Here is a 13,787-nt window from a genome sequence, read left to right on the forward strand (position 1 = left end):
CAACTCTTAAAATAATGCCTACAGAGGCCAAAAGAAGATATAAGCTGCCTCCTAAACCAAATAGAATACAACTCTCTGCAAGGCTAGATGCCACAAAATAACTGGGATACTATCTCCCTATTCTAAAATGCACCCAATAAACAGGAGGGGCCATTTTTGCCAGCAGTTATATCACCCTGCAACTCACAACTGGCAGCCCACTAAAGCTAAGCAGGTGTGAGCCTGGCCAGTACCTGGATGAGAGACCTCCTGGGAAAGCTAAGGGTGCTGCTGAAAGAGGTGGTAGTGGGGCCAGTAGGGGGTGCTTACTCTGCAGTCTGTATGGGTCCTTATGCCCCAGTATAGTGACGGGGACACTTTACTGTAAAAAGGCGTCATCTTTGAATAAGACGTAAAACCGATGTCCTGATTCTCTGTGGTCATTGAAAATCCCAGGGTGTTTCTCAAAGAGAGTAGGGGTGTTACCCGGGTGTCCTCGCCAAAGTTCCCATTGGCCTTAATGAATCATTGCCTCCTAATAATCCCCATCTATGAACTGGCTTCGTCACTCTGTTCTCCTCCACACTGATAGCGGGTGTGTGGTGAGCGTACTGGCGCACTATGGCTGCTGTTGCATCATCCAACTGGATCTGCTCATTGGTGGTGCTGGAGGAGAGTCACCATTACCCGTAAAGCACTTTGAGTGTCCAGAAAAGTGCTATATAAGTGTAAAGAATTTTTATTATTATTAACAACTGAGGAAGCCTTCACTCAGAAAATCCAAGTTCCCTAAAAACGACAGAATAGCTAAGTTTTTACAAAGTTCAAATACAGTATTTTGCTCTAATCGGGTCTTTTCGAATTATCTAGAACACGGACCTCTCGCCTAGCACATGATTTATGTTCTGTTTCCTCCTTTCTCCTCTCTCTCTTGTGGTCTGTTCTTCCCCCCTGTTCTGTCTTGATCTGATCTTATACTGTATGGCGTCTTTCTGAACTGCTGATTGACAAACATTTATCAAGAACTTAATTAACTAACGCAAACCAAGGTACACGTGCTTTGATCACTGAACTGGACCCACCCACACCTCAGCAAACACCCCCTTTGCTTTGAAGCTGGAAATATTGACACTAGCTACATAAAGAAAGTAGTTAACACTTGAACTTATTTAAAATACTTAACCAAGTTTAAAATTCAATTAATCTGCATAATGCCCTGTACCCTTTTTGTTCATAAAAATAATAGGAATACTTCATTTTTTCAGCAAATCATTTCTGCATCATGTAATACAGCTACTGATTCAGAACACTATTATTTCTACTAATACCACTAACAATATTGCAATGATACTGTATATACCTGTAGTGCTAGTTATCCCAAAACATTTTACATGTACTGTAACAGGGGACCCATTTCATCCACCAGCACCCACCTGGACGAAGGCAGCTATTATGCAGCAGTAGTCTCGCTACACAGCAGATGAGGTGGAAAAGAATTTTAGAAAGACGAGATTGTATGTCATGGGATTTTGAAAGATGATGTTGTCCTGCCTTTGGGTTAGCCTCATCTGAAAGATGGCACCTCTTAAAAGCATGGCACCCAAACTAGGATTTGGTGGGGCTCTGGTCCAGAGGGAGAAGTGTCACCAACTTGTCCACTAAGATCACTTGCACAAGAAAATTAATTTACCTCAGAGATGTGATTCCCTGTAATTGGAAACCCTGTGCCTTCTGGTTTTCTTTATCAATAAACTACTGTAGTTTACAAGTTATTAAATTGAATTGTTTGCTTATATTTTGAAAACTATTTCAGTTCTTAAACAATAGAAAGAGGTTATAAACTAGTATGTAACCTGCACTACACTACGTGCTAGATTCCAGCTCTCCTCTCACTTAGGTTTAGTGGTTCAATTACTTGATTTTTTTTCTCCCCTCCAACACCTCCCCAACTTTGGAGGACATGTTTATTTTTAAAACATTTTGCCCTTCTTTTCATTTCCTTTATATATCTCTTTTCCTTCCTTTACTTTCTGAACATTTTCATTTCCCTTCATGCCATGTGTCTTATACAACTCTTGATATTTACCACTTTTGGTGCCATTGAGATATACATGTATGATAAGATCACTTTATTGGCCATATACAACTTCTTGCATTAGGAATTTGTCTTTTCACATACCCCAGCTTGCCCTCCATGAGACACAGGCACACAGACAGAGAGAGAGAAGCCTGGGTCTTGCTCAGGGGCCCAACAGAATAGGATTTCTCTGCCGGCCGTGGGATTTGAACCGGCAACCTTCCGGCTGCAGGCGTCTCAAGAGGGCCCCATTCAAAAAATGGCTTGATAGAAATTCATCAATGGAGCCATGCAGCACATCATTAATTAAAAATGAGAGGTGTTTAGAAAGATACAGGGCAACAACAATTTTAAAACAATTTGAAAGAGAGTTCTGCTCATTATATCTCTTGGAAAATACATATATAAAGGAAATCATCTGTGTGACCATTAAGTTCTGTAAGACCTTGTAAGTCCTAAGCACAGATAAGAGTTAAAAATTCAATTGATTCAATTAAGGGTTCTATAAGCTCAATTGATAAAAATCTCAATTGGAGTGAAAACCAGAAGATACAGGGCTGCTTCATGACCAGGAATAAAGAACCCTGGCTAAGACATTTTCATCCCAGAACAAACCAGGCTCAGCCTTGTGTGGCTTCTAAGATCTCACAATATCATGTTATACGGTGGTAAACCTGCTACTGTACCTTATCAATGTGCTAGAAAATCGCACAATGATTGCACATTTCAAAGTACAATAATCACTAATGTAAATGGTATATGACTCACACAAAGGCCAAAGTGTAAAATGCGTTTGGCAAAACAGACTCTCATATTTCCTGTTTGTTATTTTATTATGTTAATTTGGTTATATTTTTTACTAACATTATTTCTAGACAATGGCTACAAAGTTAAAAAAATATCTCATCATTCTGGAAAATGTGCTGAAAGTCCTTTAAAACCAACAAACAGGCATGGCAGCACATACAATATAAAATATCCTATTATTAAATTATTTGGATGCTTTTATTTAAATTTCAGCCAGGTATTTTAGTGAAGAAAACTAAGTGAAGTACTTTGATTCGGTTATAAACAGTACCTCAAAGTATCTGAAACTGAATGTCTCTAAGACCAAAGACGTGGTGATTAATTTCAAGAAGATTCCTTAAACCCCCACTCAAACCTTCATCAGGGCTAAATCAGTGGAAATGGTAGATAAATATAACTAGTTGGGACTTTTCTGGACTGTAAGATAAATTTTTGAGGCAAATATTGATTCTATTTATAAAAAAGGGCAACAGCGTCTATTGTTCTGAAGGAAGATTAAACATTTTAAGGTTGATAATTCATTGCTGATCATGTTTTATCACCTTTTATTGAATCTGCTTTAACGTTACCCTGATTTGCTAGTTTTGGAATATGAAACTGAGGAGTAATAACACACTGGAGAGTATTATCAAACTATGTCAGAAATTCATTGGTGCTGATCTTTAAGGCCTACCCCACATCAATCAAGAGTTTTTCGTAAAGTATTCTCCATTCCAGAAGACCCTTCACACACTTTGTTTTACGAATATCAATTACTCACCTCAGAACACAAATACAAATTTCCTAATTATAAAACAAATACTGTAGGTATAAGTTCTCATTTATACCTACTGTATGGCTATAACCTTGCTTATCAAATGATTCTTGTATGTGCATGTGTATTTTTTTATTTGTGCGTTCTCTTTATATAGTCTGCTGCTAAAACAAATAGCGCCCCTTGAGGATAAAAAAAAACTCTCTTATCTCTCTCCCATCCCGGATTCATGATTTTAACTTGTAGCCTGTCTTATGAGTCTAAGAGCCTCAACAACTGCACTACACTGCTGTTATCCAAAGGCCACTCCTGACATTGTTCCAAAACTGAATTCTATAACTGGGTAGTGTCCAAGACACAATATCCAGCCAAAAACACTGATCGAATTTAGCCCAAGACATATTCCTTCATTTGAGTTGCTTTTTAATGGATTTATATGGAAGACAAGCATATCTCTTCCTACACATCTTCCAAATGCCCTGAATATCTAGGAATTATTCATATGGCTTATAGATTTATTAAATATTAAAAACATACTTGTTTTACGGCATCACAAAGTCATTTTTACCTGAGTTAAATGCGATTGCCATTAAAGGATGAGAAGGATTACATTCGGTAATTTAAAAGATGGCATTCTCAGATTTTTTTTGGTTGTGAATGCTACAAATCCTTATTGTAATATACAGTATATTCACATAGACACATGGACTCATAAACATCTAAGAACATTTATACTGTATACAAATAGAGAAATAGCTGTCTGGCTGCTACGTCTGACTTTGTATAAATGTTGGATTCAAAGTCTCTTCAGATGGTTCTGCCACTTCAGCATTGTGCATCGACTAAAGCCAATTAATATTCATACCCATTTAATATATTAGCTCTTCATGCTTCACAAGGTAGTTGAGGCTAATCTATGTAAAACACTTCCTAATTTTTCTTTATGGATAAATTTATGTTTAGCAGCAATGGTCAGTTATTTCCAGTTGTTCCCCCATAAATGTGGATTATGTGTGTTTGGAAGTTAATTTGTTAGTTGCCTTGCATATCTACACACTTCAATCACTTCTTCACAAGCTTATGGATGACATTAATGATAAAATGTTTTGATTTGTACCTGAGCCATTGCTAACCTGCCACTTTGACCTGAATGTCATCACTGATTCCTTCAGTGGGCTGCACAGATGAGAATCTGACAGTGTGAGATCTGGGCTGTTGGCTATGGCCTTCTGCAACATGACAATGTGTGATCACAAAAGAAAAGAGCTGCAGTGACTGTGCAGCGAGTTAAGACACCCAAACTGTTGCCCCATCAACCTTACAATCCGTAAGCACTGCTAAACTGATAACATATACAGTATATGGTTTAAATTCGAATAACCTATTCCAGGTGTATTTTTATATATGACATCATAAAGTATTTATTATAGAGAGGTATATTTATGACTTAAGTTTAAGCATGACTCAAGCACTTTTGTTTCAAGCAAATATGCATCTAATATCCAGCTGTCTTAACCTTCACAATCACTGTGTAGATGACCTAAGGAACATGGAAAAACATTAGGAAATAAAATAGTCATTATATGCCAGAATTATGCAAACTATGTGAACCATGTAATGTGTCATTTAATTAGCTATTATGTGCATAAGGCCTGGAGTACTTTGACCTTTACTGTAAACATTCAAGAGCAGACAGTTCTGTCCTACTAATGGAAATGGTGGCTACCTGTACACAGTCACAGAAATGGGGAGACATTAAAACATTTGAACTTTGTGGGTGCAAAAGAAGTAGAAGGGGCATTTTAGGAGGAGAATATTGAATATTGAGATTCTAATTTTAATAGGATCTTTCAGAAATGTTTAAGAAATACTGAGCAGTCTTCTTTCCATGATGATAAACTGAGCTCTTGTAAAGCTGGAGTATGTTTGTGACAGGGAGCAAGGGCCTTATTTAAAACAACTAAAAATATCACTATCAACAAACATCAGACAAAGGTAAAATAAATCAGATTTGGCCTTCCTAGGACATTTAATAGCACAGTTAATTCTGAAAGGCAACTAAGGCCTGAACTATGGCCAAAAAAAGCATACAGGAGTTATATCAACCAATCAGAAGAACTTCATTGTATTAAAACACTATCCTATGGGCATTTACATGTCAACAAAAAGGACAGTTCTGCCTCCCAAGATTCAAAGAGCCCTATTCTTGGTATGCCCTGTTTGCAAATAAATCCGCTTGTCAACACATGTGGAAAAGAGCACTTGTGAGGATATAAAAATGACCTGCTAAGTGAATCAGTCGGGGTGTTCTCTCTTGTTAAACATACAACTTCTACATTGATCCCTCGAGAATTTCCCAGTTTCATAATCAGATTGCCTTCTAGCATAACCCATAGGGGACTGTTCTGCTGTTTGTTTAAATAAAGCTAGATTGACTTGCTATCTGTCCCTTTGGATAACTCCACACTTGCATAGATGAAGGCAAAAATGCTGCTGTGAGCATTTTATAAATTCGCTCCCTGTGGTGATCCATACAATCCCAAGAAAAAAAGGAATTTTCTGCTCTTTTTGCAAGAATTTTTAAGTTTTATTTGATTAACATAAAGTAAAACGGCAAAATAACAACAATTCTCAGCCCCATGCAAAATCCACTAACCTATTCGCCCATCAGAGTTTTTCATCTCATTAGATAAAAAATAAGATATGCAGTATATACAGTACACACCCAGCAACCTCTACCCCTAATGAGCAAAACACCAAAGAGAAGAAAGAACTTATAAATGATTTAAGAGACAAAGAAACCTCTCATACAAATGACCAAATACATGTTAATATAAAATTACAGCCTTCAGCTGACTCTCCTAGTAGTTCAGCTACTCATTCTGCCTCAGAAGGGACGAGGAATGAAGAAGAGGGAAGATTTTATGATCTTAAACCCCTCCTTTAGGCTAATAGCAATCAATAAAAAATATTCACCACACTGAATTGTATAGATAAATCTTAAAAACATTAAAACATTACAGCACAGAGATATTTCAAAGTCATTTAAACAATCTGAGAACACACCCCTTTTCCAATCCATATAAGCATATCCTGCAGAAGCACTCATGATGTACTGTAGATGGCTACTGCAGTTAAAGTAATGGTATTTACATTTGCTACTCCCTACTAGACTTTACAGTTTTTAACACAGAAAAGGAATCAACTTGCAGGTAGACTACCGGTTATGTACTGTTTTACAATGTTTCAAAAGTGGTGTTATTACTATTATCTACTTTAAATTCTACGTCGCTTTGAGTTTCAGCGCAAACGAAGAGGAAAATAACAGAGTACCAAAAAGATCTTCATACTGATCACAGATGCAGTTTCATGTTATCTAGCCAAAGAAAAAAAAGCTGAAGACACACTTAAATGGAAAGACCAAAAACTAATAGCAATATACTGCACAGTATGTGCTGCGTGTATTAAATGTGAAAAATGCAAATGAGTAGTTAATGGTGACACCATCTTCATCATGGTCCTGTGCTCAATTCACATGTCTTATTTAAGCTGCCACTGCTGAAAGGGATTGACCATAGTCAGCATCCATGACTCCCAATTAGCAGCAGCGAGGAAAGAAGCAACATTAATTATACCTAGATCACCCTTTCCTCATCAAAATATTTTCAATACTAACATCAGTACACATTTTGTGCTGATAAAAATTGGTTGCAGGTACTATAACAGAGTTCTGCAGTACAGGATAATTTAGAATCTAAAACAGTCATATCATGTCTGGACCTGTAAAAATTACAGCAGGTTCTTTGATATGCAACAGCAGCTACACAGACAACAGTTGGTGACAGATATCGCATGTAAGCATGTGAATGTTAATATTTTCAGCATATGCATTGTCATAAAAAGCATTCTTTAAACAAATTCTGTTCTTCACTCTACTTTAAGTAAGCTTTATCATCTGTGCAGTGTTATTCTTTACCAGAAAAACATAAATGTTTCCTCAGATTTCCTTTCTGTTTTTTTCTCTCATTACCTACCACAGAAAACATCCCTGCATAAAAAACACAAGGTGGCACAACAAAAGGAAGTCATTTGGCACATTTTCCTCTTTTAGTAGTAACGAGGGTGAGTCTCAAATTCTACCCAGTCATTCTTCAAAGAAGCCCAGAGTTTGAGACTTAACCACTCGGAAAGCCTGCTCCAGACAAATACAGAACTCGGTAAAGAAACGTTTCCTGATCTGCACTATAAGTTAATTTTTAGTTTCTGGTTGTGACCCTGTGTCTATGGTTAGCTACTTAACTTGAATTATTCCCCTAGGTCGACCCTATGTATACTGTTTAAGCTACAGACAGGGGACTAGTGAATCTAAGTAGCAAATCATGGTAGCTCTTATACACCAGACTATACAGTTAGATCAAATGTCCTCTCAATCTTCTTTGTTCTAAACAGATTTAGTTCCTTTAGCCTATCTGTATATGACAATCCCCTGAGACCAGGAACTACTCTAATTGCTCTTAACTGAACTCTCTCTAAGGCTACAATATACTCTGTGTAGTGTAACAACATAAACTGAATGCATTGGAGTCTTATTTATATGTGTTCAGCGAGGCCTAAGTTCCACTATCTTTATTAATATTAAATAATTTTGTTACTCTTTTTTTTCTATATATTATCTTGAGACAATCTACATAAACACCCAGGACTTTTTCATCGCTGATTTTCTGCAGCTGAGAATCACCCATGTGATTCATGTAATTTTTACACTTTATATGTTGATGATTTTGCACTTACAGTACTGTAGGCATGTTACATTTCTTTTGCCAATTGTCTACTAATTCACAATTTTAAATATATTTTAGAATTCACGTGCTGCTGTTTCTGTCACTCCCTCTGTCTTTCTATCATCTGCAAGTATGCTAACTACATCTATCCATTTTCTAACCATTTTATACAGTACAAGGTCGCGTGGGAGCTGGAGTCTCTCCCAGTAAGCAAAGGGCACAAGGCAGGATACACCCTGGACAAGTCGCAATGCACACACAGTCATTTACACAAAGAAGCACGCACTCACACAAGGGCCAATCTTCCAAGAAGCCAAATAACCTATCTGTATGTCTTTGGAACATGGGAGGAAACCGGAGCATACCGTGAAAACCCATGTGAACACAGGGACAACATACAAACTCCACACAGAGAGTACCCCAGGAATTTAAACTCAGGGCCCCAGTGTTACAAGGCAGCAATGCTAACCCCTGCACCGCCATGCTATCCATGCTAATTATATCAGAATCTAAATCCTTGATAAAAATCATTTTGTGTAACAGGATAAAAAAATAACCTTTTGATACACCACTGCTTGCAACTAGCCACATAGAAGTTTTGCCCCTTAAGATGATACTCAGGTTTCTTTTTGTTAACAAGTTCATAATCCATGTGCGTACACTTTCTTGGATTCTTGCTATTTTTAATGTGACAATCAATCATAATCTTGTATGAGGGACCTTTATTTTAGTAATTTCTAGAAACCTAAGTATCATGTGCTATGCTTTAGTGGTATCAAATGTCCTTGTTTCTTATTCAAAAGAATTAGAATAAATCAGTGATTTGAATCAATGAAGGCTGTGTTTTCAAATCCCATTGTTTTGCAACTTTACTTTACTTCAAATTAAAATATTGATTTCCAGAACATCTGTTCCCATAACTAGACTGGTAAAATACATTTCCTGTTTAGGTTTGTCCTCCTTTTAATGAATTTGCAATTCTTTAATATGTGGGTTCAGCTCTCATTTTTAGTGAGAATCAAGATATCCTGGTTATTCATTGACTCTAGTTAAGGTACTATAAATTATATTGAATCATTTCCATAATTTTAAGCCCCCCTTCCTTATTTAAAACCTCAATATCAATGATGCTGAAGTTACCCCATACTAATGGAGCTGCTTTTATAACAAGGGGCATGTTATTAAGGTCTTCTATTATGAAAGCATGTGTGAAATATTCATTTGGCATGTTTAGCATCTCTTTTTTCCTTTATTATTAATCACAAACCTTGAAAAGTACTTCAACTTCACATGTTCTTTTATTTTTGTCTCTATTGAAAAAAACAATTGTCCCAATAGTCTGACTGTTCCAATCATGAATAACCTTTTCTTCTGTTTTTGGTGCCATTCTTTATTCTTTAATAAATCAGTCTAATTACAGCTTTTTTTCAAAAGACATAAAGGAAGCTGAATTAATTAATTTAATTACATATTGCAATAAGGTGGTAGGATCAGACAAGTTGACACTTTTTGTTGAACAGTACAGAATGTCCCAAAACGCTGTGGGGAGTGACCTGCCATCCTCAGTCACCTGGTCAAGTTGGCTGCGTGATTATTAAAAACCAGAAAGTGGAGACTTCCAGTGGCTGACAACCTTTGCTCTCTAAGAACAGGCCATAGCCTGTGTTATGTGCTGCACAAATGGTAGAAAGGGGCAAGAAAGTGCCCAAAGATGAGTCTGTGGACACTTTATGAACTTGTTTTGGAGATGCAAGTATCTTAGCTGCCCAGCCATCTAGAGTAGAGCTCAAAAAAGAGCAGGGACTTTGTGTTATAGTTTTGTGTTTTTCCCCACACACATTAATATAGAGCACTCTTGCCTTAAGGATGTGTTTTGTATGTCCATTTTCCCCCAGCCTCACCTATTAATAGATCCATAATACAACATCCCACCCCATTTTCAGAAAAATTATTTTGTCCGTTTTAAAGTACAGTGTTTAATCATGGACTGATTAATGTGTTCTAGAAAAAAAAACCTCCACATTCCTAAATCTGTATTATTTCTCTACATATTCATTCAGATACTTCAGAGAGACACATCTTAAAAGCTGGCGAAATGTACTGTGCATAACAGTCACAGATGAAGTACAATGCCCCATTGAAAACAGAACCATGATAGACTTTCACAATCCCATTACTCCTATGCACTTTCATTTGCCGAACCACTTGTATATTAATACCCAGAAAAGAAAGTTGAGGGGCATTAAAAGTGCAACACAAGTAGTGGAATCAGTAGCATTTATTGAGTTTTTAATGACTCTCTGTGTATTTATTGGGTGTTTTTTTTATATTATACAGGCATCTGTTTCTGTACTGCACCTTTCAGCATTTACGTGCCCCCAATGCCCCCTTCCACACCGGCAAAAGACAGCTTCCTGTCAGGGTCTGGCAGATGGAAGCTGAACTAGGTCAGTTTCTTTTAGGTTTAAGTAAACTTAACATCCTAGAGGGAAATCTTTTCAGCAACACATATCGGGTATCTTGCACTCTACACTGTGAATAAGCACACTCGAGGTATCTGGTTTGTACAGTATAATAATTTCAATGGATGCAGGGGAAAAAAATGAAAGAGCCATGAGAGCCTTAATTCTTTCAAATGAACAAGAAAAAATCTGCGGGATAGTTTTAAAATTGAAAATTGTCCTTGTATAGTACATCAATGAGAAAATTCTATACGTATGCTTTAAGTCAAGAGGACCTTATTTAATCTACTGAGAGTACCTTTGAGCTTCATTGCAAGTATTATAATTTTAAAGACTTTTTGGTTTCTCTCAAATGTGCAAGAATCCCTTCAGCAACACAGGAGGGATAAGACCCCAAAACATTTTAATCAAAATTGCAAATGGCATTTTTTAAGCTCAATACCACATAAGAATACTATTTCTTCCCCAGATGTGTCCATCTTTCTCAGCGTTAAAATTTCAAACTGTACTAACTGGATGACCTTGCAAGCTGTTTGGATTTTTATCACTACTGGGGATTCTCCAAAGGCAGAAGGGAAGAGAAAAGTCCTTTACACCAACGCCTTGATAAGTGGCTTCAGAACTTTTGCTGCAATGATAAAATGGGGATGTCCCTGTAGCACTAATGGCTTCTTCCAAAGTTGACTCCCTTAGAAACACAGAAAATTTAAATTGCCACTAGCTTTAAACTACAGGATTTATGAAGTGCTCCCAAGTCAGCCCAAAAATGACTTTAAATTACAATTTCCCTGTGATAACAGATTGATCAAACAAGGCAGCCTTAAAGCCCAAGTTGCTGCATATTTCACTTGTATTTAAAAGGCTTCCAGTGAGCACTGTCCTGTTCATTACCATAGATGGTAGCAAGGAATTAAATAAGTAGTGAGGGTATTAATTCAGTGGTGGAACTTATAATTATAAGCATTGAAGTGCTGCAATTGATTGAATACCATCAGGCTCTGGAGATTTGTTCATCTTAAGTACCTCTAGTACATGTAACACTTTGGACACACCAATTTAATATTATTTAATCCAGTTGCACATTAAATATGATACAATAGACTTGATGTCTGTACCTTCCTTGGCAAACACCTTTGTAAAATATTAATTAGGTCAGTTATTACCCTGTCATTTTCTATCTCTGTCTCTGAGACACGGTGTACTTTACTGGTATTCAGTTGTTGTAATACCTAAAAAAATGTATTCATTTTAGACTCCTTTGCAATATTATCTGTTTTAGTTGTTTCTTGGCCCTTCTAATATTTTTTTAACATTTGCTTGAATCTCATTAGATTCATGTTCCTCAACAGAATATTGTTCTTCTAATTTATAACCATTAGAGTCACTGCTTTCCTTTGATTTACTTTCTCGTGAGAGCAATTTCATGAAATTGTTTTGGATTCCACCTGTACATTTTCCATATATATATTTCAAAACGTTTCAACTGAACACACTTCTCTAATGGTTTTCTCACCTTTGATTTTCTCACTCTTGATTGCATGAAAGACTAAATCAATATGAGCATTCCCTCTAGCAGGTGTTCTGACAACCAGAGTAAGAAAACAGTCATTGGTTATAACTGGTTCCAATTTCCATACCATTCATTTTACATTTCAGTTTCTACTGCTGACATTCCTAATGGCTTTTTCCAATGTATGTGGGGAAAGTTCAAATCTCCCATAAGAATTACTTCTCCATCTACATACAGTGTACAGTACATCCACAATTTTGACCGAAATATAATTTATATCTGAATTCTGTGGTATGTAGCACCTCACACTACACCTTTTGAATGTTTTTAGAAGCGTTACCAATACAGATTGTGAGATCCCTGATTTATCTAGATTAAGTTCTTGTGGTTGAAAGTTAAAGTATATTGCTACTCCTCCACTCTTCTATCTTTCCTCACATTACTGAAAGGATGGTACTATATGCACTAATGCATTTGTAATTTGTGTCTTATTTGCCATGTTTCAGCTACTCATAAGAATATTGGAAAAGTTAAAAATGAGTGGAGAACATTTGGCATATCTAGCGTGTTTGGTAGTAGCTAATTGTTCTGAAGATCTCATCCAGCCATTTCTCCAGGGTGTCAGTTTAAATAACATGGTTGGACAGCCTATTCTATACACCCACAGTCATTTGGGTAGAATCGCATCCTGTTCTCAGTTTTAAATACATTTCCAAGTTATTTTCACTGGTGTCCTTTTATTCTTGTTTCACAGTCCAGTCCATTGGCTTGACTTTGTCAATGCCTTTGAGCATTGGTTTCATAGTCTTCTCTGTTCAAAGCTCAATACCATTCACAATTGCATGGTAATATATCTTCTTCTATATCTTGTATTTTTCTTGTATTTTTAATCTTTCCATTATGATATAAACTTTTAATTACATTTTCCTTTGACATTTTGTTTTTCTTTTGGGTTCTCATTTTGATTCTACTTCCTCCTTAGTAGTTTTTCTTTATATTATCCCCCCCTTGTTTTAAAACATTTCTGAATCTCTTTGTGACCAGAAAACATCACTGGCAGGGACAAAGGTTTCTTAAAGGTACACAATGAACATTTTTATTATCTAGCACATTAAAATGCCAGAAAGGAACTTTAGTCTGCAATTTCAATCAAAAACATTTACATTTACTAAAACATAATTTATCTTCGGTAGTTAGTGTGGTGCAGCTGTTTCATTTAATATCACAGATTCCACTCAGATATTTTTTTATTCCTAGTTGTTTCCTCTGTGCATTTTTCGGGTACAATTTGTTAAAGCTGAATGTCAATTTGCCTTTAGGGAAAATATTATAATTATTACTCTTCTTAAAATGATGTTATGCACACCAGAAAAAAAATAGTTGTTTATAAAACAAAACATTGGGCTTCACAATTTGC

The 13,787-nt window shown here is 36.4% G+C and overlaps 1 protein-coding gene across 1 annotated transcript in view; it reads right to left on the bottom strand.

Annotated features, from left to right (window-relative positions):
- ctnna2 (catenin alpha 2) overlaps nt 1–13,787 on the bottom strand; it is a 549,783-nt gene that overhangs the window by 59,834 nt on the left and 476,162 nt on the right. The window lies entirely within an intron of this gene.

This window comes from Atractosteus spatula, chromosome 1 (assembly GCF_055471065.1).
Source record: "Atractosteus spatula isolate fAtrSpa1 chromosome 1, fAtrSpa1.hap1, whole genome shotgun sequence".
Classification (NCBI taxonomy): Eukaryota; Metazoa; Chordata; class Actinopteri; order Semionotiformes; family Lepisosteidae; genus Atractosteus; species Atractosteus spatula.